The 22396-nt window shown below is 51.9% G+C and overlaps 1 protein-coding gene and 1 long non-coding RNA gene across 7 annotated transcripts in view; one reads left to right on the top strand and one right to left on the bottom strand.

Moving 5' to 3' along the window:
• The window catches only part of LOC131675535 (serine/threonine-protein kinase NLK), a 709408-nt gene that overhangs the window by 659582 nt on the left and 27430 nt on the right, over positions 1-22396 (top strand). The gene's annotated exons all lie outside the window — the stretch shown is intronic.
• LOC131675539 (uncharacterized) overlaps positions 1-22396 on the bottom strand; it is a 150211-nt gene that overhangs the window by 107914 nt on the left and 19901 nt on the right. The gene's annotated exons all lie outside the window — the stretch shown is intronic.

The following is a 22396-nucleotide window of genomic DNA, read 5'->3' as shown; positions in this document are numbered from 1 at the left end:
ATCAATCATGACCTCCACGACCACTGCCCCCATCGGAACCGATGAAGCTTTCAGTTCCTTCGTCGCGTTCCTACCAACTGGAGCATGTGCTGCATCCAATGGCAACCCAGAGAATTCCGATTGCTCATCTGTGTCCACCGGCGTCTCAGATGCGGGGCAACCCGCCACGATGGCTCGCCGGCAGGCGCTGCCTCCCTCGGCCGGCGCCATCCGCTCTCCTGCCCATCGCGCATGTCTTGGCGTTCCCCACCGTCAGTTACTTTCCAACGGCTCTTAAGACGTTCTTCGAGCTCTACCCAATATTCCCCATCCGTCTCCGTCCCCTCCTGAACTCGTACTTTTAGGTCGAGTTCGTCGTGCCCGAGTTCTGCAGCCCACCGCGAGTCATCGCCGAGAGCGTTGGGCCAGCACTCCCCGCAGATCGGTTTTCCGCCAGCCTTCGTATAGGTTCGCAATTGGCGCAGGTGCAGAACGTACAGTTCGGCGCCTGGCAATTTTGGCACGATTCCCTTGATCGGCTCAGAGGGCAACCCGGGGCGTAGTGTTCCGGCTGGTGACATCTGAAGCAAATTGGGCCTCCCTGCGCCTGGTCAGGCTGGCCTCGGCCGGAACTCGGTCACTCAGAGATTCGATGACCCTCTCCGTTGCAGCCATAGCCTTCCTTGGAAATTGGCCCAATCTTGACCGGTCCATGTATTTTGTTGGCGCCTCGCGGCCTGCGCTGGCGCTTGCAACGATGGGGCAGTCCGCAGGTTGTCACCTGTACCCTCGGTGTTCTTCTGGGTCTGGGTGTTGGGGTTTTACCGCGGTGTGGGCTGCATCGGGCTGCTCGCCGCACACTGCCCCCCGAGTCGCTACCCGACGAACGTCCGGTTGTAGCGGCACCGGAGGTCCTCCCCTTCTTTTTCTTTTTCTTTGTTTTAGACGTGCTTGCCACAGGCCCCTTCACCGGAGCGGCTACGGCATTGGCTGCTACGTGTGCCCTCTTCCCTTTTCCCCGGTAAGCGGCGTCTTCTGCTGGTAGATTGTCCTTTGCAGAAGGAGAGTGATACTTCCTCTCGTATTCCTGATGTTTTTCTAATTTTTCGCCGTAGTATTCCAGATCGCGTAGGGTATGTACAGATTTTTCCCTGATGTACCTCCCGTACTCAGGGTTGAAGCCCGCTTTTGCCAACCGGACCTGTTTCCTTTCCGAGGGAAGAGGCCTCATTCTTCTGACGACGCTCTCGAATGCGGTCAGGTAGTCCCCAATGGTCTCGTCCTGGGCCTGCGTTCGTGGCGCTAACACGTCATAGAGCTCCTCCCTCGACAAAGCTCGGCAGTAATGCCGGCGGAAACTATCTGCAAATTCTCGGAACGTACGCCACGTTCCGAGTTTGTTGGCCAGCCATACCTCTGCGCGATCGAAGAAAATGATATCCAGAGCCGGCAGCACCTCACGATCTGGGAGCCGATATATATATAGATATATATATATATATATATATATATATATATATATATATATATATATATATATATATATATATATATATATATATATAAAGCACGCAGCGCTCGAGTTTCTCCAGGAAACGTTCCGCTACTGAACCCAACGCTCCGCTAAATTCCAGGTTCCACGTCCGGAATGCTGTCACCACGTCCGCCCGTTTCCCGTTCAAACTTCCCCTGGAGGTGCGCCGAATGGAGTCGCAAGAGCTCGACCTGGCCCTGTCAACCCGATGAGGCCGGCATCGGCAGCGAGAACGCGGTTCCTCGGAGCCGCTCGTGGAGCTCCATGCGCTCTCCTCGTCCGACTCCCAAAAGCTCACCCTCGCCTCTCGTCGCCTCATGCCGAGTCTCCTCCCGCAGCATAGTCGTGTACGATCCGGCTCGCTGGACGAATTCGGCGATGACGCCGGGAAGTCGCGGGCAGGTGTCGGCCTAGATCGACGTCCCCCCCCCCCACTCGTGTCGGTCTGCAAGGCCACCGGAGCTTACACGACTGGGGGATCGAACCCGGGTCTCCCGTTGTCCCGTTATGGTTACCTGCGCGTTGGTAACGCTCGGGAGGTCAGCAGGTCAGTCGAGGCGTGGAGCGGTGGGACTTCACGCGCGGTTGGAATTTGGGCCCCCTCCCCAAACCCAAACGCCTGCAGAACCAGGGCCAGCTGGTCCAGGACCGCCGGGTCGATTTAGGCGAGACTCGAGGGCAAGGCAGGGTTTGCCGGTGTAGAGGCCGGCAATGCAAGACCTGAAGGTACCACTCCCGGCAGTGTTGCTACTCCCAATCCGTCCTTCCCGCTCGCGCCCGTCAAGCTCTCCCGGGGAGCCGCCGAAACCAACACCGAGATTTCGTGTCTCCCCTCTCCTTCGGTGTCCGACGAACCGCTCGCACCCCCTGCTCCAATTAAGGTACGATTAGTAACATCGGTTAGTTCCGCCGACCCCGACGTTGAAGGAGAGTGTTGGACCTTTCTTTGTCCAGCCGGGTGGAGGAGGGAAGCGTCCCCTCCCCCGGGCGAATTAACGTTCGCCTCCCGGGACAGGGCCTGCTCTAATAGCGTGGCCAGGCTTTGATCAACCCCCGAATCGCGGTCTCCGGTCTGACCAAGCTCCGGCAGACGCCCAGATAGAAAATCCTCGGGGAGGAGAGGGGCATCTGTCTCTGGCCGTGCAGCCATGACGAAGGCCCGAAAGAAACGGTCCTGGAGGACGGTCAACTCCCCTTCGGGGCTCAGGCCCTCCTAGAGCATTAGTTTGGTGAGTTGCTGTGGGGGCATACGCAGAATGCGCACACGCAACTGCTGCAGTTCAGGCAAAAATATCACTGTAGTATAAGAAGATAAAACTAAAAAATTGCAAATAAAACGAGTATTATTATATGCTGTAGCGTGTTTACATAGAGAATTTAACCTTTTCACTCCGGAGATTTTACCTTCAAAATTGACCTCATATTTTAGCTAAATTTCATGACTTAAGAGAATGAACTCCTTATGACAAGTTACCACACGGAGTGCTGGTCCATATACGGACTATTTCCGGAGAGAAAGTTAAGACTATGTGACGGTGTAGGCCTGTCATGGCCTGCACCGTGTGCTTGCCTCCCTCTCCTTCTTAGGCAAAGGCGCACGGCCGGCATCAAGCGCACGTTATTATCACGTGCCTGATGCCTGCTCTTTTGTTTTCAGCAACGCACGAGAGGGGAAGGAGAAGCCGTGGACGCGACGACGCGTTCGAGTATTGAGAGTGCGAGAGAGAGAGAAAGAGAGAGAAAAACTATAGTCTAAGTTGGGCTTGGCGCGCGGCACTTGTCGCGACCGGCATTGCCGCGTGCCGCCGATTAAGAGGCGAGTGGTGGGAGAAGGCGTGAGAAGCCGGCTCTCATGCACTCGCGACAGTGAGTTACGCGACGCGCGCGGCAGCAATCAGTCTTACGAGTCGTACGAGTTAGCTGGTGACCATCGCTGCCTGCCCTTTGTCCGGAAGAAGTCAGCATTCCTCAGCAGATCGGCCGGACGAGACTTCCTCTGCCAGCGACGCAGCAGTTGCCCTGCAAGAAGCTGTCATCGAGGCAACACCCGACAGCCTTTTCTGGCAGGTCGCCGGCCACGCAACAGCTAGGGGTTTTCCAGCTTAGCCGCCGGTGGGACACCTTCAAGGCTGCCAGCAACAGCGACGTCCACCAGAATTTGGTCAGGTCACCGATTCCTCTCTCTCTTTGTATCTCTTCCTTTCCTCGGCGATTCTCACGGTTCGCGTTGCTACGCCAGGCTTTTCCGAGCCGGCGTAGTTTTCGACAGTGTGTAATTTAAGTAATTGTTTGAGCCGGTTAACGAGGTGACATGGCGCTAACGTGCCGGTCATCTCGTTTAGACTAAGTTTCGCGTGTTATTAGTAATAAGTGATTTGTACTCTCGTCGGCACTCGAGGTAGTGCATTTGTAATAAACAGTTTGTCAACGAGTTGTGTGTGAAATCATTTGCCCGCTGTTCTCCTTCCTGCTTTGCTTGGAGCGATACACCGCCTCCCTTGCCTTCCCCCTTTATAAATAATTGGTAATAGTAGTGAATATATCGGCGTTGCACGCCGACGCTATTACATGGCATCCCTTGTGGGGATAGGCAAAGCAGAGGTGAGAACGGTGTTTGCATGTGTGTGCGCGAATAGCTAATAAGTAGCATTAGTAATTACATTTTCCTTTTTTTTACGGTTAATTCGGTAGTATGGTTTGTGAAAGTGATTTTGTCGCGTTTTGTTAGCAAGGGCAAAGCGTGTTAAAACAACGCGCCTTTGTTTGAGAGAAAACGTAGTAATTTGAAGCATCAGTATCAGGTCGCGACGCGCAAAGGTCGCTCGCGCCAACACGTGTTCGCTTCTGAGAATTCGAGTGTCCGAGTGTGTTTACGTTCGAACGCTGCATTCCTTTCTCGTTCTTGGCAAGGCGATAACTTGCCGGCCTAGCACACTGAAGGAACATAGTTTTTTTGTATTCGTTTATTATTTATTTCTTTTTTTTGGTTGGTTACATATAGTGCAGTTTTTCCGTTTATATTTTTCTTTTAACGTGTTAGCTGTCTGTTGGCAACTCGCGCGCGTCGTTGGATTTGAAATAGTTTTTTTTAAGTATTTATTTCATTTGAATTTTTTTTTTATTAGCTAACGATTCGATCGCACCATGCCGCTTGCATGTAAGGATCGCGTAACCATGCGTAGAATTCTCCGCGATGCCCGCGTCAAGGAAGTCAAGCGCCGTATCGACTCAACGGAGCCGGTCGCATTGTTACGGTTAATGCGACATAGGAGACTTTCTTTACACGGCGAAATCGAAGAGTTGAGGGAACGCTACTTGCGCTTTACGCTTGCGATAGAAAGGCCAGAGTTAGGAGCGCCGCTTCAACCGAGCGATTTTAAAGAAGGTCGCGTGCCTGATCTTTCGCACCGCGAACCCACACACCCGGCGGTTAGCAGCGACGAAAGCCAGACTGGTCCGGTCGAATATGTTAGAGTTGCGTCACCAAGGGCAGTAGAGCCAGGCTTGCCAGGGCAGGCGACTTTGACACCACAAAGTGTTGCCGCTCTGCATCGGCCAGCTCAGCTGCAGGGCGCTAGGCTTACGACTCCTGACCGCGGGGAGGTAATTTTGCCAGCAACTGGCGCTGTCAGTACGGCTCAGCCTCATGGTGCTAGAGCGATGACGCCCATTTTCGAAGAGGTTATCTCGCCGGTAACCAGTCCAGTAAGAACTACCCCCCCAGAGCGAGGCGCGCGCGCGACGAATGCGCCCGACACAGAGAGAGGTAGTGCCGGCACCTTGAGCCAGGTATGGAATGCAATAACAGCTGTTCCGCGATGGATATACCGGCGGGAAGTGCAACAAGGCATTACTGACGGCACAAACACCGTGTATAGGGTAGAGAGAGAGGCAATGCAGGGTGGTGCGGATCAGGCTGCGCAACAGGCTCGACAGCCGTTGCAAGCCGATCCGACGACCGGCCGCGCGGCGCTCAACGTGCCAGCGGCCGCCAGCCCTGATTACCAGGTTCACTCAAGCGCTCAGCCAGTGAGTCAGGTCCTCTTTCCTGAGTGCCCACCATCTGACAGAGAGTCATGGATCTCTGAATGGGAAAGAGCTGTGCGAGCGCCTGTTAGCGTAGGCACGCGAGTGTTTAGGCGAAAAAAGGAAGACTCGGACTCGGAGTCCAGAGCTTCAACGAGAGTGTCGGAGTGTAAGCCGGTCAAGGCGAAAACTTTGCCGGACCATGGCAGCACAGTAGACCTCTCGAGCTCCTCCGAGTCAGAGATCGGAGAGCAAAGGAAAGAGGCGTCGCGTAGAAGCGACAAGACGACGAAAGCTGAAAGGAAAAAGAAAAGTCCAAAGCACGTCAAATATATCAATGGCGTGCCAGCCGATGGTGTTAGTGCGCTAAATGCCTGGTCGTTTCGCTTTTCGGATGATGGTAATATGAGCGCGATTAGCTATTTATCAGGACTAGAGGACTGTCAGCGCTTTTATAGAATTCCGGATAGAGAATTGCTAAACGCTGTAGGCACTAGTATGCGTGGTAAGGCGCGTACGTGGTACAAGCTTAATCGAAAGCAATGGGCGACTTTATCGGAATTCAGGAAGAGCTTTTCAGCCAATTTTTGTCGTCGGCTTAGTAGGCAGCAGTTGTATAGGGAATTGATGCAGAGGTCGCAAGGAGAACGCGAACGCATCTCCGAATATGTAGCGGCCTTCCAGTCGATCTTGCGACGTTTCGATCCGCCGGTTTCCGACAAAAAGCAAGTAGCTATTATTGTGGAAGGGTTACATCCGCAGTATAGGCGATACCTTGAAACCAAAGCGTTTAAAGACCTAAGCCAATTCAAGTAAGCCGGCCTAGCGTTAGAAGATCGTATGATAGGTTGGAGAAGGTGGCAACGTCCACCGAGCGCGGACGTTACGCTCGTACCAGAGTCTGCTTATACCGAGCCTAAGAAATTGGCCGGAAAGAAAGCAGTCGTCGCGGTAGAACAGGTCGCGAGCGAATTAGACGAGGTTTTAACAGTAGAACCGGCTAAAGAAACGCGCGCTAACAGAAAAAAGGCAAAGGCCAAGGGCAAAGGGCCGAAGAGCAAAGTTGCCGCGGCTAATGCCCAAGGCACGAAGCCGCAAGCGACGAACCGTTCTTCACAGCAGGCTGCGCAACCGAATGTTGCAGAGCAACCGAATGTTGCAGCTCAGCAGAACGTTGCGGCGCAGCCGCCGGCCGCCCAGGTGCCGATGTTCTCTGCGCCGAGTTTGATTCCACAACAGCGTGGACAAGCTAATTGCGCTCAAACAGGTGCCGCGAGAGGACCACGTCCTTTTGCAGGCGCGTGTTTCGCGTGTGGTCTGGTTGGCCATCAAAGGTCTCAGTGCCCGGCTGCGCAGAATTCGCAGCCGATTGTTTGCTATAAGTGCCGACAACCGGGGCACTATGCGAACAATTGCCCGCCGAGACCGACGGAGGCCAAGCCAGAGTGTCAGGTTTGCGGGACCGTTGGATTTGTCTTCCGAAATTGTCCGAATTGTAGCCAAGTAAGACAGGGAAACTCGGGTGCAGGAGCCGCCGACCGCTCAGCGACTCCTGCTTAAAGCAAATCGAACGGGCGGTTTGGATAGACGAGTTGCTAAAAAGGAAGAGCAACTCGGTTGTTGCGTCGGAAATAAGGAATTCCGATCGCATCATTAATGTAAGGCTAGAAATAGAATCGGATACAGGCGAAAGAAAGCAAGTCGTCTGTAGACCAGTAGTTTTAGATGTAGGTGAGAAGTTAGAATCGGATGCTAACGAAAGAAAGCAAGTCGTTTGCAGGCCGGTAGTATTTGGTGTAGATGAGAAGTTAGAGTCGGATGCAAACGAAGGTAAGCAAGTCGTTTGTAGGCCGGGTAGTGAGGTCGTTTACGATGTAGCTGACGAGAAGCTGGAGAGACCAGATCTCGTAGTTAGTGGAGAGTCTATTTCCTCGGCGTTGGACGGGCCCCTAAAGCCAGAGAACCAAAAATCGAGCATTTCGTGCGGCGGAAAAGCCTCGATTCAACGCGTTAGTGCTAGGGCCGGTCATGAACAACGGGACGAGGCGACAAGCGGAACTTTGTTTAAGTACGATGCGTGGAATGCGGTCGGAAAGAACAAAACTCAGCTGAACGTGGACTCTTCCACATCTGACGACACGGCGGGCTCAACAAATTCGCGCATAGATAATGCACACACATTTGACGAACCCGCCAACTCCGTGGCTTTGGGCAAGCGTCCGGTTGTCTGTACAGACGCACCGTCCGTTTCGGTGAGGGGGGAGACTGAGGATAGCTCAGTACCTTTACTAAGAACGGAAGAGTCGGATCAAGCGTTAGTAGCCGTGACAGAAAATAGGTTTTTCTTGAAGGTGAAGATAGGCAATGAAGTCTATAACGCGTTGGACTCAGGTGCTCAGGTGTCAGTTGTAGGACCGAGACTTGCACAAAGATACGAGGAACGTTTGAGGCCGCCAACTATATTCGTGCAAGGTATTTCAGGTGAAAAGGCGCGAACATTGGGCGATCTCAGACTGTGTGTTGAGATAGGTGGTGGAATTGCCTGGCTGACCGTGACGGCCGTGTCAACTTTAAAACACGACCTGATATTAGGCGCGGATTTCTGTAAGAACTGGCAAATTAACATTGATTTCGGGAATCGTACTTGGCGGTCAGGTGATCAGAGTGATTGGTGTCAATTTGCCGACGAAGGTAGTGAAGCAGTTGACGTGTTTGTGGAATGCGCAGGTTTGAATAGGTACGAAGAGACTCAGCGCGAGACGATCATGGCGCTTGTTCGCCGGATCGTCCCCGAGTCTGGTGATTCACCGGCAGTCACTAACGTTATCGAACATATTATCGATGTAGGTGACGCGCGCCCGATTAAAACGCCAATGCGTCGAATGTCGCCGAAAATCTTGGCCTTCCTGCAGGAAGAAACGATGCGCCTGTGGAAGGCAAAGATAATCAGGCCGTCGAACAGTCAATGGTGTAGCGCGCCGGTAGTCGTACGTAAGCAAGACGGCGGTTATAGATTTTGTCTAGATTTTAGGCTGGTTAATAAAGTGACAAAGATTGACGCTTATCCAATGCCAAGCATGGACTCAATCTTAGATAGGTTGCGCGGCGCGGTCCATCTTTCGAAAATCGACTTAAAGTCAGCATTCTGGCAGATTCCGCTCTCGGAACTGAGCAAGCAGTATACAGCTTTTGCAGTACCGGGATTAGGTCTCTGGGAGTTTGAAAGGATGCCGTTCGGTTTGGTAAACGCGCCGGCAACGGTCATGAGAGTCATGGACGCACTTTTCGGACCTGAATACGAACCGCACGTTTTCTGGTACCTTGACGATTTACTAGTGGTTAGCGCGGACTTTGAAAGTCATGTCTTTTGGCTAGAAAAGGTATTAAAGAGGTTAGGTAGCGTAGGCCTGGAAATTAATCTGGAGAAGTCGGATTTCTTCTGCACAGAAGTGACGTATTTGGGCTATCGCTTAGACAGTGAGGGTTTGCGTCCGGACGACAATAAGGTGCAACCGATTGTAGACTATCCGGCTCCGAGCAATGTAGCTCAGTTGCGTCGCTTTCTCGGGATGGTAGGCTGGTACGCTAGGTTTATCGAACACGAAAGTGATATTAAAGTTCCTCTAACAAAATTGATTCGTAAAGATCAACCGTGGGACTGGGGTGAAGCTCAGCAAGTCGCATTTGAAAGGTTGAAGCGCGCGTTGACTGAGACGCCTGTCCTTGCGCGCCCGGACTTCGCGCGCCCTTTCTACTTGCACTGCGACGGTTCATCTTTTGCGGTAGGCGCGTGTTTAGTTCAAATATTCGACGATGGCGAGCATCCGATATGCTATGCCAGCCGAATGCTTAACACTCATGAGCGTAACTACACGGTTAGTAAGATAGAGTTTTTAGCCGTTCTATTTGCGGTAAAGAAATTTAGACCGTACATAGAGGGGTCACACTTTATAGTAGTTACTGATCATAGCGCGCTTACGAAAATTTTGAATAAAAGAGAACTTACAGGTCGGTTAGAGAGGTGGGTACTCGAGTTTCAGCAACACGACTGCGAGATAGTACATAGGAAAGGGGCATTACACCATGTGCCAGACGCGCTATCTAGAGAATTCGAAGGCGAATATGAGGTATGCGCGTTTGAGGACACGAGCGATAAGTGGTATTTGCAACGGATACAGGACGTGTTATCTAGGCCGAAAAAGTATAGAACTTGGAGAGTGGAGGGTAGCACGCTCTATAAATTCATGCAGAATCACTTGCTCGATCCGATCACTAACAGAGATGAGTGCTGGCGCATGGTAGTGCCGGTCGAGCATAGAGAACGCGTGTTGCGCGATGCTCATTGCGAGCCTTCCTCTAGACATTTAGGCCGGGAAAAGACTTACGATATGTTAGCACGTAAGTACTACTGGCCGGGCGTTTGGTACGACGTCAGTACCTTTGTTGCCGAATGTAAAAAGTGCCAGGAGTACAAAACAGTACAACAGACGCCGCTCGGCTTAATGGGAAAGCGTGCAGTAGAACGCCCCTGGGCCGTAGTAGCCACGGACGTAGTCGAGCTACCGCGTAGCAAAAACAGGTTTCGGTATATGGTCGTGTTTCAAGATCTATTCACCAAGTGGATAGAACTGAAACCGCTTAGGTCGGCAGACGGGCCTGCTCTCGTCGCTGCCTTGGAAGAATTAATTCTATTTAGATGGGAAACGCCAGAGTACTTGATCAGCGATAATGCGAAAGCATACAAGAGCGTGATCTTCCAAGGTATGTTGCGAGAGCATGGCATCGAGCATGTTTTGTGCCCCGCATATCATCAGCAGAGCGATCCGGTTGAACGCGTCAATAAGACGCTGAAAACCATGATTGCTATGTTCGTTGATAAAGACCACAGAAGCTGGGACCGTTTTTTGCACGAGTTTAGGCACGCTTTAAATACCGCGACGCAGTCGTCGACTAAGGTATCACCGGCGTTCTTAAACTTTGGTAGAGATCCTCGGCCGGTTAAAAGTCTCAGAAGAGAGTTGGAGAAGAAGTTGCCTATCACGAAAATTGATACACAAGCGTGGACGGATCGGTTAACGCGATTGAATGCGCTTCGAGACCTAGTGGCGAAACATATTGAAGAAGCTCAAGAAAGGCAGAAGCGTCAATATGATAGAGGTAGAAAGCAAGTACTTTTCCAAGTAGGCGATCTAGTCTGGCGGAAAGTCCATACGCTTTCTAACGCTGCCGCGGGTAAGAACGCGAAATTAGATCCGAAGTACGATGGTCCGTTTAAGGTTATTAGCGTAGTTTCACCCGAGATTTATGAGTTGCAAACAGATAGCAAACACCGTAGCACGAGAGTACATGTATCGGAATTGAAGCGATACATACCACCTCGTAGAGTTAAAGGTTGTGAGTAGACTGTATATCTGTTTATTTTAATTGTTTAAATTATGTGCTGTTTTATTTTGTTTGTAGGTTTTATATTATTAGTACTATGAAAGGTACGCCGATGGAGTCAGGAGCAGCCGCACCCGTTGAGCCTGATCGCTCTGCGCAATCCGTTGCCGCGATCGAGTTGAGCGCCGCGCTTCGCGTCGAACAGCCGATGGCGCTGGAGCAGGTGGAATTGAGCCAGGCTGAGAAACCTGCCGCTCTTCCTTTGCAGGAAGAGCAGGCGGCCTCTCAAGCCGAGGCTCAGCCACTGCCTCCAAGTGCCTCGACTGTTCAGCTTGGCAGTGCCGGTTCGGGCCGCGACGTGCCGATTCCTCCCCCGTTGCCGGCGGGACCGGTCCCGGCCGAAGTGGGTAGCCAGGTACACCTCGCTAGGAAAGGCAAGGCTCCGCAAACGGTACTCCGTTTAGCTAAGCCGGTGCAGACCTGGTCGGAGGCAGTGAGGAAGTGCGCTTCCTTCCGACTCACAACTCTCGCGATACGCGAAGCCGCGGAGAAATCTCGCGTGATGTCCGCCTCGACAGGTTTGTTCCAGCCACCGGCTGGAAAGGACTCCCGGAGTGATTCGTCGCCGGACCGACTCCCCGCGGCCAGTTGCGCCGTTAGACCGGTAATAGAGAGAGCCGCTAAGACGCGCGCGAATTCGCGAAGACGAGTTGGCCGTATGCCGTTGCCATCTCCGTCGGCACGTTCCACGGGTACGAACGGGGTACTCGAAATGCTCGACGAGGACGGTAGTTCGGCCGAAAAGAGTGCGCGGGCCGCTGATGCGCCTAAGGTGGCGCCTCAGAAGCACGTACACGAACCTCTGCCGTGGAAGTCCCTCGAGCTTCAGAACTGGTTCGTAAGAACTGGTGGCCCGGGTGGCTTCGCACCGGCTGGTTACTCGGCCGACGAGAGAAGGCGCGAGCACGAGGAGCGCGTGAACGCGGGACGGAGGCGAAATCGAGGTCGGCTCAACCTATCCTCGTGCAACATAGAGTCGCCGCTGCACTCGCGGGACCCAATGCCGCCGTTTTCGGCTCGCCTGGTCGCGGACGTTGCGTCAATTGACCCCGACCAACGTACCGGGGCTTCGGCGAGTCGAGCGGCGAGTCACATTGTGGCTCGAAGGCTTGGGCCCTGCGGGAGTGGTGTCGGCGCTATGGAGGTGGACGGGCCGTCGGTGCCCTCGCCGTCTCCTCTGTCACCGTTGCCGGTCCTCCCCGTGCCGACTGTTGAGCGCGCCTCGACATCATCAGAGGCGTGCCCACCAGTAAGGCGCGAGGGTGCACGCGCGGAAAGGTCGTTGCCGATGAATACGCCGGCTAGAGTAGGCGCCTCGAACCCTGAGGTCAGGCTTGCGAGGGTTGACTTCGGTGCCGTGGGATGATCAACTAGATCTCCCACCGTACCGGTGTTTCAACTGTCGGACGGGTTCCCACCGCAGGACTGACTGCACGAGGCCGCCACTCAGACGCGACTTTTGTCGGAATTGTGGCCGTTTGGACACAATTGTCGACAACTGTCCGCGTTGTAGCCAAGCGTATTCACGGGAGCAAGCGCAGTTTCGAGCGATTCGGGACGCCCCGACCTCGGTCTCGAGTGAGCCGCTGGCGAGTGTGGTGTCTGTCCTACAAGACAGGCCCGCGCTACAACAGGCTCCTCGAGAACCGGAGCCCCAAGTTTCGGTTCCATCGACAGTCGCGATGGCCACCTCGGGAGTGGCTAGGAAGAAACGCCATCGTTCGGGAAAGGCGTACCGCGAAAGGCTGGCCCGAAAAAGCGCTCGGCAGCAAACGAGCGACGTTGAGTCTCGGTCGCCCAACGGGTCGAGCTCGCTCCCTACGGAAGTTGCCCCGATGGAAACATCGGAGGCGACCCCGCCGGTAGCAGCTGTCGCGAGCGGTCAACGGCTCAATGGTGCTGGCTCCCTTACCCCAGTGGCGGAGGAATTAAGAGCCCTCCGCCTTAAGTATTTGGAGAGGAGAGATTAGTTTCCGAAAGAAGGTATGGTATTCTTTATGAGGCGGATACGTGCGTGTGGCGTCCTGGTGCGCCGTTGATTCGATCGGGTTGTGCGTTAATCAAAAGTTCCTTTTTTTTTTGGATTCATTTTCTTTTGGAATAATCGTTTTGCTCTTGTGTTTGATGTTGTAAGACTTAGTGCGTATAGATCGGTCATTAATTCGAATCTTCGTTTAAATAATGAAACTTAGATTAAGCTAGTTTAAGTGTTATAAGTCTATGTATAAGCTATCTTTAGTTTCTAGCGTTTGACCGAGCCGTGAGCCATTTGCCGGAAAGAGAGAGAGAGCTTAAAGAGAGCTTAAAGAGAGGTAAGGCCTCGTCTCCAAGGGAGAGCTTCGGCCTTCGGAGGGGCTGTGACGGTGTAGGCCTGTCATGCCCTGCACAGTGTGCTTGCCTCCCTCTCCTTCTTAGGCAAAGGCGCACGGCCGGCATCAAGCGCACGTTATTATCACGTGCCTGATGCCTGCCCTTTTATTTTTCAGCAACGCACGAGAGTGGAAGGAGAAGCCGTGGACGCGTTCAAGTATTGAGAGTGCGAGAGAGAGAGAAAGAGAGAGAAAAACTATAGTCTAAGTTGGGCTTGGCGCGCGGCACTTGTCGCGACCGGCATTGCCGCGAGCCGCCGATTAGGAGGCGAGTGGTGGGAGAAGGCGTGAGAAGCCGGCTCTCATGCACTCGCGACAGTGAGTTACGCGACGCGCGCGGCAGCAATCAGTCTTACGAGTCGTACGAGTTAGCTGAGTGAACAGGTCTAAGAAGACCAGAATATACTCGAACCCTCTCGAGCTCTTTGGGAAAGGGCCAGTAATGTCACTGGCCACCACCTGCCAGGGTCGCGAGACCTCTCGACGACCCATCAGCCCGCAAGACGGCCTTTGTTCCGCCTTGCACTGCTGACATACCGGGCAACTTCTCACGTACTCTCTGACCTGATCATACATCTTTGGCCAGAAATACAGGTGCCTAGCCCGGGAGAACGTTCGTTCTCTCCCCTGGTGTCCCGCTGCTGGCGCATCGTGTACCTCCTCGAGTACCTGATGCCTCTTCTCGGCAGGAACCACTAGCTTCCAGGCTTCCTCGTTTTCGACGGACCCTTCGCTCTCCTCAGTCGGATTGTAGTGATACAATCTCCCTCCAACCACCTTCCAGGTGGGCTGAGAATGTGGATCCTGGCATACTTCCCTGTACTTTTGAAGGTACCAGGCATCGGCTGTTTCCGGCTGATGAGTCATGGCACCCACTTCTACCACCCCCTCCTCATAGGCCCTAGATAAAGCGTCTGGCACCACGTTGAGGTCTCCCTTTCGATACTCTATATCGAAAACATGCCCTTGCAGTGCTAACGCCCAACGCGCTAGCCTTCCTGTAGGATTTCTCATACTGTGGAGCCACTTAAGGCAACTATGATCTGTGATGACTTTGAAGTGGTGCCCCTCAACATAAGGCCGGAACTTCCCGATAGCCCATACTACTGCCAGGCACTCTCGTTCGGAGACTGTATAGTTCCTTTCCGCACTGTTTAAGGAGCAACTGGCGTACTCAATTACGCGCTCCTGTCCATCGATTTCTTGCGTCAACACCGCGCCTATCCCACTATCGCTCGCGTCCGTTTGTAACACGAACTGCGCGCTGGGATCTGGCGACTGCAAGATTGGTGCCGAGACCATTGCGTCTCGCAACCGTTCGAAAGCCTGCTCCTGTTCCTGCTGCCAAGCAAACGGGATGTTCTTCTTCGTCAAGCGGTTTATCGGCTCAGCGATGGTCGCGAAGTAGGGTATAAAGCGACGATACCACGACATCATCCCCATGAATCGCTTCACCTGTCTGATCGTCCGTGGTACTGGGTACTCCATGATGGGCTTGATCTTCTCTGGATCTGGCCTTACCCCTTCACGGTTCACTAGGACCCCCAGGTACTTGACTTCCGACTTACAGAAGTGGCTTTTGGTCTTATTCACAGTGAGGCCCGCACCCAGGATTCGTTGTAAAACTAATCCCAGGTGTCGCTTATGCTCCTCAAAGGACGGCGAGATAATAATCACGTCGTCGAGGTAAGCAAAAGCAAAAGGATCTAAATCCGGGCCTATCACTCTGTCCATCAACCTCTGGAAGGTCGCGCCGGCGTAGGACAATCCGAAGGGCATTCTCTTGAACTGAAAATGTCACAGGCCGGGGACTGTGAACGCCGTAATGGGGCGCGACTCCTTTTTAAGAGGTATCTGGTGGTACGCGCTACTCAAGTCCAGTGTCGAGATGAATTTAGCATCCCTGATCCTTCGCAGGATGTCGCTCATGAAGGGTAATGGATAGGCGTCCGGCTTGGTTACTGCGTTTACCTTCTGGTAATTTACGCAGAACCGATATTTGCCATCTACCTTCTTAACCATCACCACTGGACTTGACCACCCGCTGGTTGCTGGTTCAATGACGTCGTTGTCCAGCATGGCCTTGACCAGCGCGTGCATTTCGTCTCGCACCCTGTCGGAGACCGGGTAGTATTTCTGTTTACAGGGTCGAGTGTCTCCGATGTCTATCTCATGCTCGACCCCCACAGCACAGCCTAAACACTCGCCTCCGTCTGGAATTAATCCGTCGACGAGGCTAGCCACTTCTTGACGCTGTGCTTCCGTGGCTTCTACCAGGCCTACGGGTGCGAGGCACGACGTACCAGTGACGCTTGCCACTTCCAACGGTACCGCCACTTTGGCTTTCGCCAAGTACAGCTGGTCCGTGTCAGGGTTCAGGTTGGCGCTGAATTCCCTTACGAAATTCGCGCCGACATAGCAGTCATCAGACAGCAGTGGCGTTATAGCGACCCTTACATCTTTTGTGATTCCCCCTACCGTGAAGGGGAAAATCACATGACCCAAGATGGGACATGGGCGACCGTCGGCGAGCTTCGCTTCTCCCGCACGCGTGACGTCCAGGCCCAGCCCCATGTCTGATGCCAACCTAAGCCCGAGTTGACCCATTACCGTCGATGAGGCCCCGGTGTCGTAGAGTGCCCTCAACTTGTAGGCACCTATCCCCACCTGAAGCCACCATCTGGTCTCATCCTCGGGTCTGTACCTACGGGGAGCTTTCTCCGTCCTTCTCTCCTCTGTGGACGGGAGGCTTTCACGGCTCTTCTTGCCCTGGGCAGCCGCTACTCGCATCGACGTACTCTCCCCCGCAGGTGTCTGGATCGCCGGCGTATCCTCTGGAGTGTCAGGTGGTCTCCTGGAGCTTTTGGGTCTGATGGTCTCCTCTCCGACCCATTCAAACCCCTGCTCCACCACCTGAATCCGGCCTCCGTACCCTTCGAGGATACAAAATGCCCGGTTACCCAGATCAGGCATCTGTTCGGTCGCTGTCGCTTCCAACGCCACCGCACTGCCAGGTCTCGTAGGGTCCGATATCCCTGGCGAGAACTTCCTAAACCCTGGGGTCGCTGGCGGGCCCCTGCCACGTTCCAGCGACCCGCGACGAGAGGTCACCTTTACTGGGGACGCGGAGGGGACCTCCGTCCTCCGTTTCCCTGCCCGTTTCCCTTGTTGCAATCCGGGCAGTACCTCCTGGTAAAGCCCAGTTTGCCACAAGACGAGCACTTAATCGGTTGGGAGTAGTCTATTTTCGTCCGCTGATCCTCTCGTCGCTGGCCAGGAGACCCAGGGGGGGTTTTACTCTTCCCCTTTTCTTGCGGCCGACCCCTCGGCCGCCTGGGAGAGTTAGCCTTCCTCTCCTTAAAGTACCGGTTCATCTCGCGTCGCAGGGTCGCGATCTGCGACGACAGATCCTTAATGCGGTCTGTCGCCTGCGCAGCGGCGATTGTGGGCCGGTCCTCGGGTTTCCTGGCTTGAGTTTTGACCGGTAACTCGGGTTGCAGCTGTTCCCTACCCCGAGGCTTGTTGGACATGGCCGCCGTTCGGGGTCCTGCCCGGGGCGGTGGTGCTTTTGCTGACACCCCCATGTGTTCGGGGTATAACGTGGACGTTGGCTCCAGCCTGGTCTTCGGGCGCTCGTCGTCCCGCAAAGCGGTCTCGATCTCGGTCGCCCGGGCGTGGAATTCGTCCACGTTGGAGAACGCATTCCTCCGCAGCTGCATCCGGATGGCGGGTAGGAGATTTGCATACAACAAATCTAACTGCCTCTGCTCTGGTAACGGCGGGCGTAGCTGGGCTAACATGAAGAGGAGGTGGCAGGCATATTCTCGCACCAGCTCTCCTTTATCCTGGTATCGGGCTTGGGCCTCTTGCAGCAATCTTTGTTGCTGCAGCTCACTCGACCCAAACCAACGTCGAGCGCCTGCCACGAAGTCGGCGTAACTTCTCCACTTGAACTTTTTAATCTCGTACCAGGTCCTCGCAACACCTTCGAGGAGCTCTGATACCGAGCACAAGATTTCGCCGTCTGTTAGCCCAGAGCCCGCGCGTAGATCCTCCAGTCTCGAAAAGAAGGTGTCTACGCACTCTGAAGCCGTGCCAGAGTATCGCAGCTTCCATCCTCGGACTATCCTACCCGCGTCCCGAGTCGCATAGTACCCCGACGCCGCATTGGCGTCGTACCAGGCAGATCCTTCCGGGATCGCCTGCTCTTCACCCATGTCGGCGTCTCTTGGTCCTCTCCTTGGTGGCTGTTCCGTCCGTGAAGGCACCTGCCTTTGGGGAGCCTCTCGAGGTTCGCCAGGGGTCGATCGCTGGGGTTCCGGGATACTTCCTGGTACCCTCGGGGCGTAGTGACACGTATACGTGGATTGGAAGTCCACGGTTCTCCTGGGCCGCTCTGGTATGACCGTTCGTCGATTGGTGGGGTCCCTGTTCCTTAACTGCTGGACCTCCACCTGCAGGGCGGTCACCTGGTCACTCCACCGCGCGCATACCTGATCGTGCCTCTCCAGCATCTCAAGTATGCGGTTAATCCCGACACGGTTGCGCTCGATCTCTTCTTTTAATCGTTCTGTCACGCACCGTTCTTCTTCTTCTTCTTGAGGTTGTAGCTCCTCATTCTCGAAGCGTCGAGCTCTTCGCCTATCTAGCGATCCGGTGGAGCCCTTGTGCTCACTACTGACCCCCTCCGTGGGCCCCTTGACCTCGCCGGTCCCCCTTTCCTCTGCGGGCTCTCGCTCCCCGTCTCGCTCTGACTCTCCTCCTCTAGATTGTCGTAGACCGCGAGAGTCCGCGTCAGGTTCGCCTCTACCACCTCATCCCTATATAGCAGCATGAGTGGGTGGGCGACAAGATCCTCAGCGTCAGCTGCTTCCAATTCTTGTCGCCTGGACTCCAGCCACCTCTCTCGGCTCCTTCGCCTGCGTTGTGTCGCCTCCCTATCCAACGCCGCTCCTTGGAAGTCTAGGTCGATATATTCGCCTAGCAACCAATACGCTAATCGAACTGCCTGCATCAGCTTGGGACCGTCTGTACGCAACTCCAGTTGCGTCAGGTATCTGTCCAGCTGTGTCGAAGGCAGTTCCGAAGCCCACCGGGTTATCGCGTCGGCGGTATCCTCAATGTCGCTTATGCTGGGGCGTAGGTGACGGTTGAGGTTATTTTACCTAGTCGACCACTACCGCCTCCTATCGCCCAAGGCGCGAGCGGGGTGCTGCGATTTTTATCGGCAACTACCCAAATACGCCTTTAATTCCAAGGCAACAATCCACGTGGCTCGTGGGTGTGTGCAGGTGCCGCGTACTCTAAGGAAGTACGAACTTCCACTCGCAACTACCTGCCTATGGGTGAAGACTAACTGTTTGCTAGCTCCACCGGGTTAGTAAATCTAACCCTACGCACACCCCAATTGCGCGCTCTGCAGGTTCTGTCGCTCGGTGACTAACCCCCACTTAAATACTTTAATGTGTATGTAAACACTTAAAAAGCAAAAAGTAAACCAAAATACGATTTGTCACCTTATTTATTCGCGTTAGAGCGACTCCGGACGTCTCTTCGACCCCTGGGGTTAGTGTGCTCTCGGCTCACAAAAGCAGGTGTTATTGGGTCGGAGAGGCGTCTTTCCCCTACCGCAGAGCACGTACCGAACGAGCCACGCGTTACTTTACCCGCTCGCACCTTATTACGCACGCGCGCAAACGTCTCTCTCTCCCGCGCGTCGCTCTCTCCTTTTGTGCAAATTACCCCGTGTGTGAGTCCTAATTTTAGTTGGGTGCCATGTAACAGGCTGCCGTTTAGTCTACAATCTCTTAAACGTACCTTTATAATTACTAAACGACGCCTTGTTATCTCTGTGCTCAAAGCACATCAACCTACCTTGCCTCGGAGTGCGCCTGCGCAGTGTCTCTTCACTTTTCCGAGCTGGGTTCCCCCAACTCACCTCTTGGCGGCACTGTCGCCCCTTACTAGTAGCGCTCGTGCGGCCGCTGCTGGAACCTAAGTTGATGATTCCCGCCTACCGATTTTCACGTGATTCGTGCTACGCTACCGGCGAATTCGAATCAACCGTAAACAAATACAGACGCGACCTCCGGACAAAGGAAAGACTAAATAACGATTGCCAGGTCAAATAAAGGCTAACGTTCACTTTATTAATGTAACTTAATTACACGAGGGTTTTGCCGAGAGACTTGCGCACGCTTGCGCGAATGACAAAACACGCCGTATGAGAGAGAGAGAGAGAGAGAGAAAACCGCGATTACCGCGAACTAACCGCTCGCATGCAACAATTATTTTCCTCGCGCACGCTACGTGGGATCGCACGCTAATTACAACAGTAAAAAGGGGGAAGGTGCACCTACCGCGAGAACGATGAGGATACGGTGGCCAACCGTATCCGAACAACAAATCGCTGAAACGCCGCTTCGCTGCTCGCTACACCGCCGCGATTACTGTTGCTGCGGTTGTTGTTGCTGCTGTCGCTGCTACTGCTGTTGTTGCTGTTGCTGCTGCTGCTATCGCTACTATTGCTGCTGCTGCTGCACCCACGCACACAAGTGACGCCGTTCGCTTGAGCACCACCAAACGAAAACGCGTTAAAGGCACGGAGAAAAGGTTAGCGACAATGTAGGCCGACTGAGTGACACAGTCATACTGCCGGTCGGACCCTCCCCTCCCGGTCATTGCCCCTACGCGCTCTCTCTCTCTCTCATGAACCGAACGCGGCTCCTCTCGTTTAGCCGCTCATTAACCTCGCGCGAGTCTAACGATTTTCGGTAATCGTTGCACGTTATATATTAGATCAGTTATTTTAAATTATCAATATCTTTGTATTTGACGGTTTTCGATACAGCTATATAGAAATTAGCAATCGCTTTCGATAGCCTTCAAACAACTTAGCTGGATATTCATGCTCTTACGGCACCATATTAGATCTGCCATTTCGAATTTCGAAAATCTGACAATGGATTCATATTCACCAACCTCGAAAACTCCCAAATATATATTTCAAATAAATTTCGTTGATTTTTCTTTGATTTAACTTAGTTTTCCAGGTCTTGCTATGTCACATTGGATCCGTCATTTTGAATTTTGCAAATCTAACAATGAATTCGAATTCAGCAAAAAAACTAACATACAAAATATATATGGAAGTTAATAGTAATAAAAATACGATTTTTAAAACAAAAAACGTTAAAAATAGAGTCGTAGAGGCTAACTTTCGGTGGTCATATTGGATCTGCCATTTTGAAAATCCAAAATCGCCAGGGTTATTTCGAAAGCGCTTTCCAAGATGAAAATTTTGAGCCATCGCACGATTTATTTGGATGTTCTAAATTTTGTTGAAGCTCGATGATTCAATTGACACGAAATGAGTCATATACATATATATATTTTTTCGAATGCATATTATACTGTTTTCATCAAAACAGTGTGCAGTGATTAAATTAAAAAAGTACGGTGTACATCCAGTTGCGTATTAATTCAAATTTTTCCGAAGACAGTGCTTCAGTATTCCTAGTTATACGACTATGTGTACGGTGTAGATATTTCACTACATGTTAAAAATCATGTTTAAGCGGCGGGCTATGGGATCAGTATCCAAAGTGTCGAGAAGTTCTTGTAATCATTAAGTAAAGTATTTCTGTTATATTTGTTGTTGAACTATTAAATATTGTAGTAAAATAAATTATAATATAAAAAAAGATATTGAAAAATGCTATAAGATATCTTTAAAAAAATCCAGGCAAATCGTAAGTCCTCACTAACTCTATTGTCGACGAATATTGAGGAAGTCGGATACAATTACAGCGAATGTTGTTAGTCAATCGACAGTTTGGAGAGAGTCTGTAAATTACATATCTTACTGTTCCTTTTGTTAATGTAATATTAACGATTTCAACCATTGTAATAGAAGTTTAATTGCGTATCATACTATGGTTAGTGTAACACCGGCACGTTACCGAAAAATTGTTCGGAACAAAAATGTAATTCTCTTAGCAATTATAAAAATTATGTTGATCCATCACATATAAGTGAAAATCAACTTTTCAATCAGAATAATATAGAATAATCTAGACAATTTGATTCGAGATTCAAATCTTCCAAAAGATTCGGTAGAACTATTGGTTTCAAGACTCCAAAAGAGTAAGCTTCTATAACCTCAAACAAAAGTAAATATTTATTGGAAGAGAGATGTAAAATTCCGACTAAATTTTATAAGTGAAAATAATCTAATATAAACGACATTGTAAATTTGATTAAATTATACTAGTTAGTTTATTTATTTACAACTTATATGTTACATTTGGTTTACATTTCTTATATTACTATTTGTGTCTCATATCCAGTTTGTGTATTTGATTATGTATGTGTTTTGTGTGTGTGAGTGCGCGCGTGCGTGTGTGTGTGTGTGTTGTGTAAATATGTGCATTTGTAGGTGTGTCTGCAACTCTTGTGTCCCTGTCTTCTGCGCCTGTCTGTTCCTCTTTTCTTCTCATTTTTCTTCTGATTAATCTTCTCTTCTTCTTTCTCACTCCAAGATTTGCCTTTTCCACTCTTCTGTTTTTTTTCTCTTTCTTGCATATTTTCTTTTCAGCTTTTCCTTTATTACTTTCTTTTGCCTTTACACCTTTGCCTTGCCTTTGCTTTTGCTCTCCTTCTTGCTAATCATTTCATCTATCTTTCTCCTTATTAAGGCTTTGACACATTTTTCTTGTTTCCTATTGCTCCCTATGCCTTTCGTTTCCTCAACCTCACTTGTTTTTCCTTAGTGTCTTATGATTTGTCTTCTAGTTTACCATTTTCTTTCTCTTCTTCGATTCTTCTTCTTTTCCATTTTGCTCCATCCTCCAATACCTGCTTCCTCTCGCTTGCGTAGTTGCTATTGCTTGTGTCTTGTGTGTGTGTGTGCATGTGTATATTTATGTTTGCGCGTGTGTTCGTGTTTTGTGTGTATGTGTGTGTATGTATGTGTGTGTAGATGTGTCTGCGAGTCTTGCTTCTCTGTCTTCTGTTTCCGTCTCTCCTTAGGGTCTTGCAGCTTCGT

This window comes from Phymastichus coffea, unplaced genomic scaffold (assembly GCF_024137745.1).
Source record: "Phymastichus coffea isolate CEN01 unplaced genomic scaffold, Cenicafe_Pcof_1.1 PCOF00025, whole genome shotgun sequence".
Lineage (NCBI taxonomy): Eukaryota > Metazoa > Arthropoda > Insecta > Hymenoptera > Eulophidae > Phymastichus > Phymastichus coffea.
This window is presented reverse-complemented; position numbering and strand designations above follow the sequence as displayed.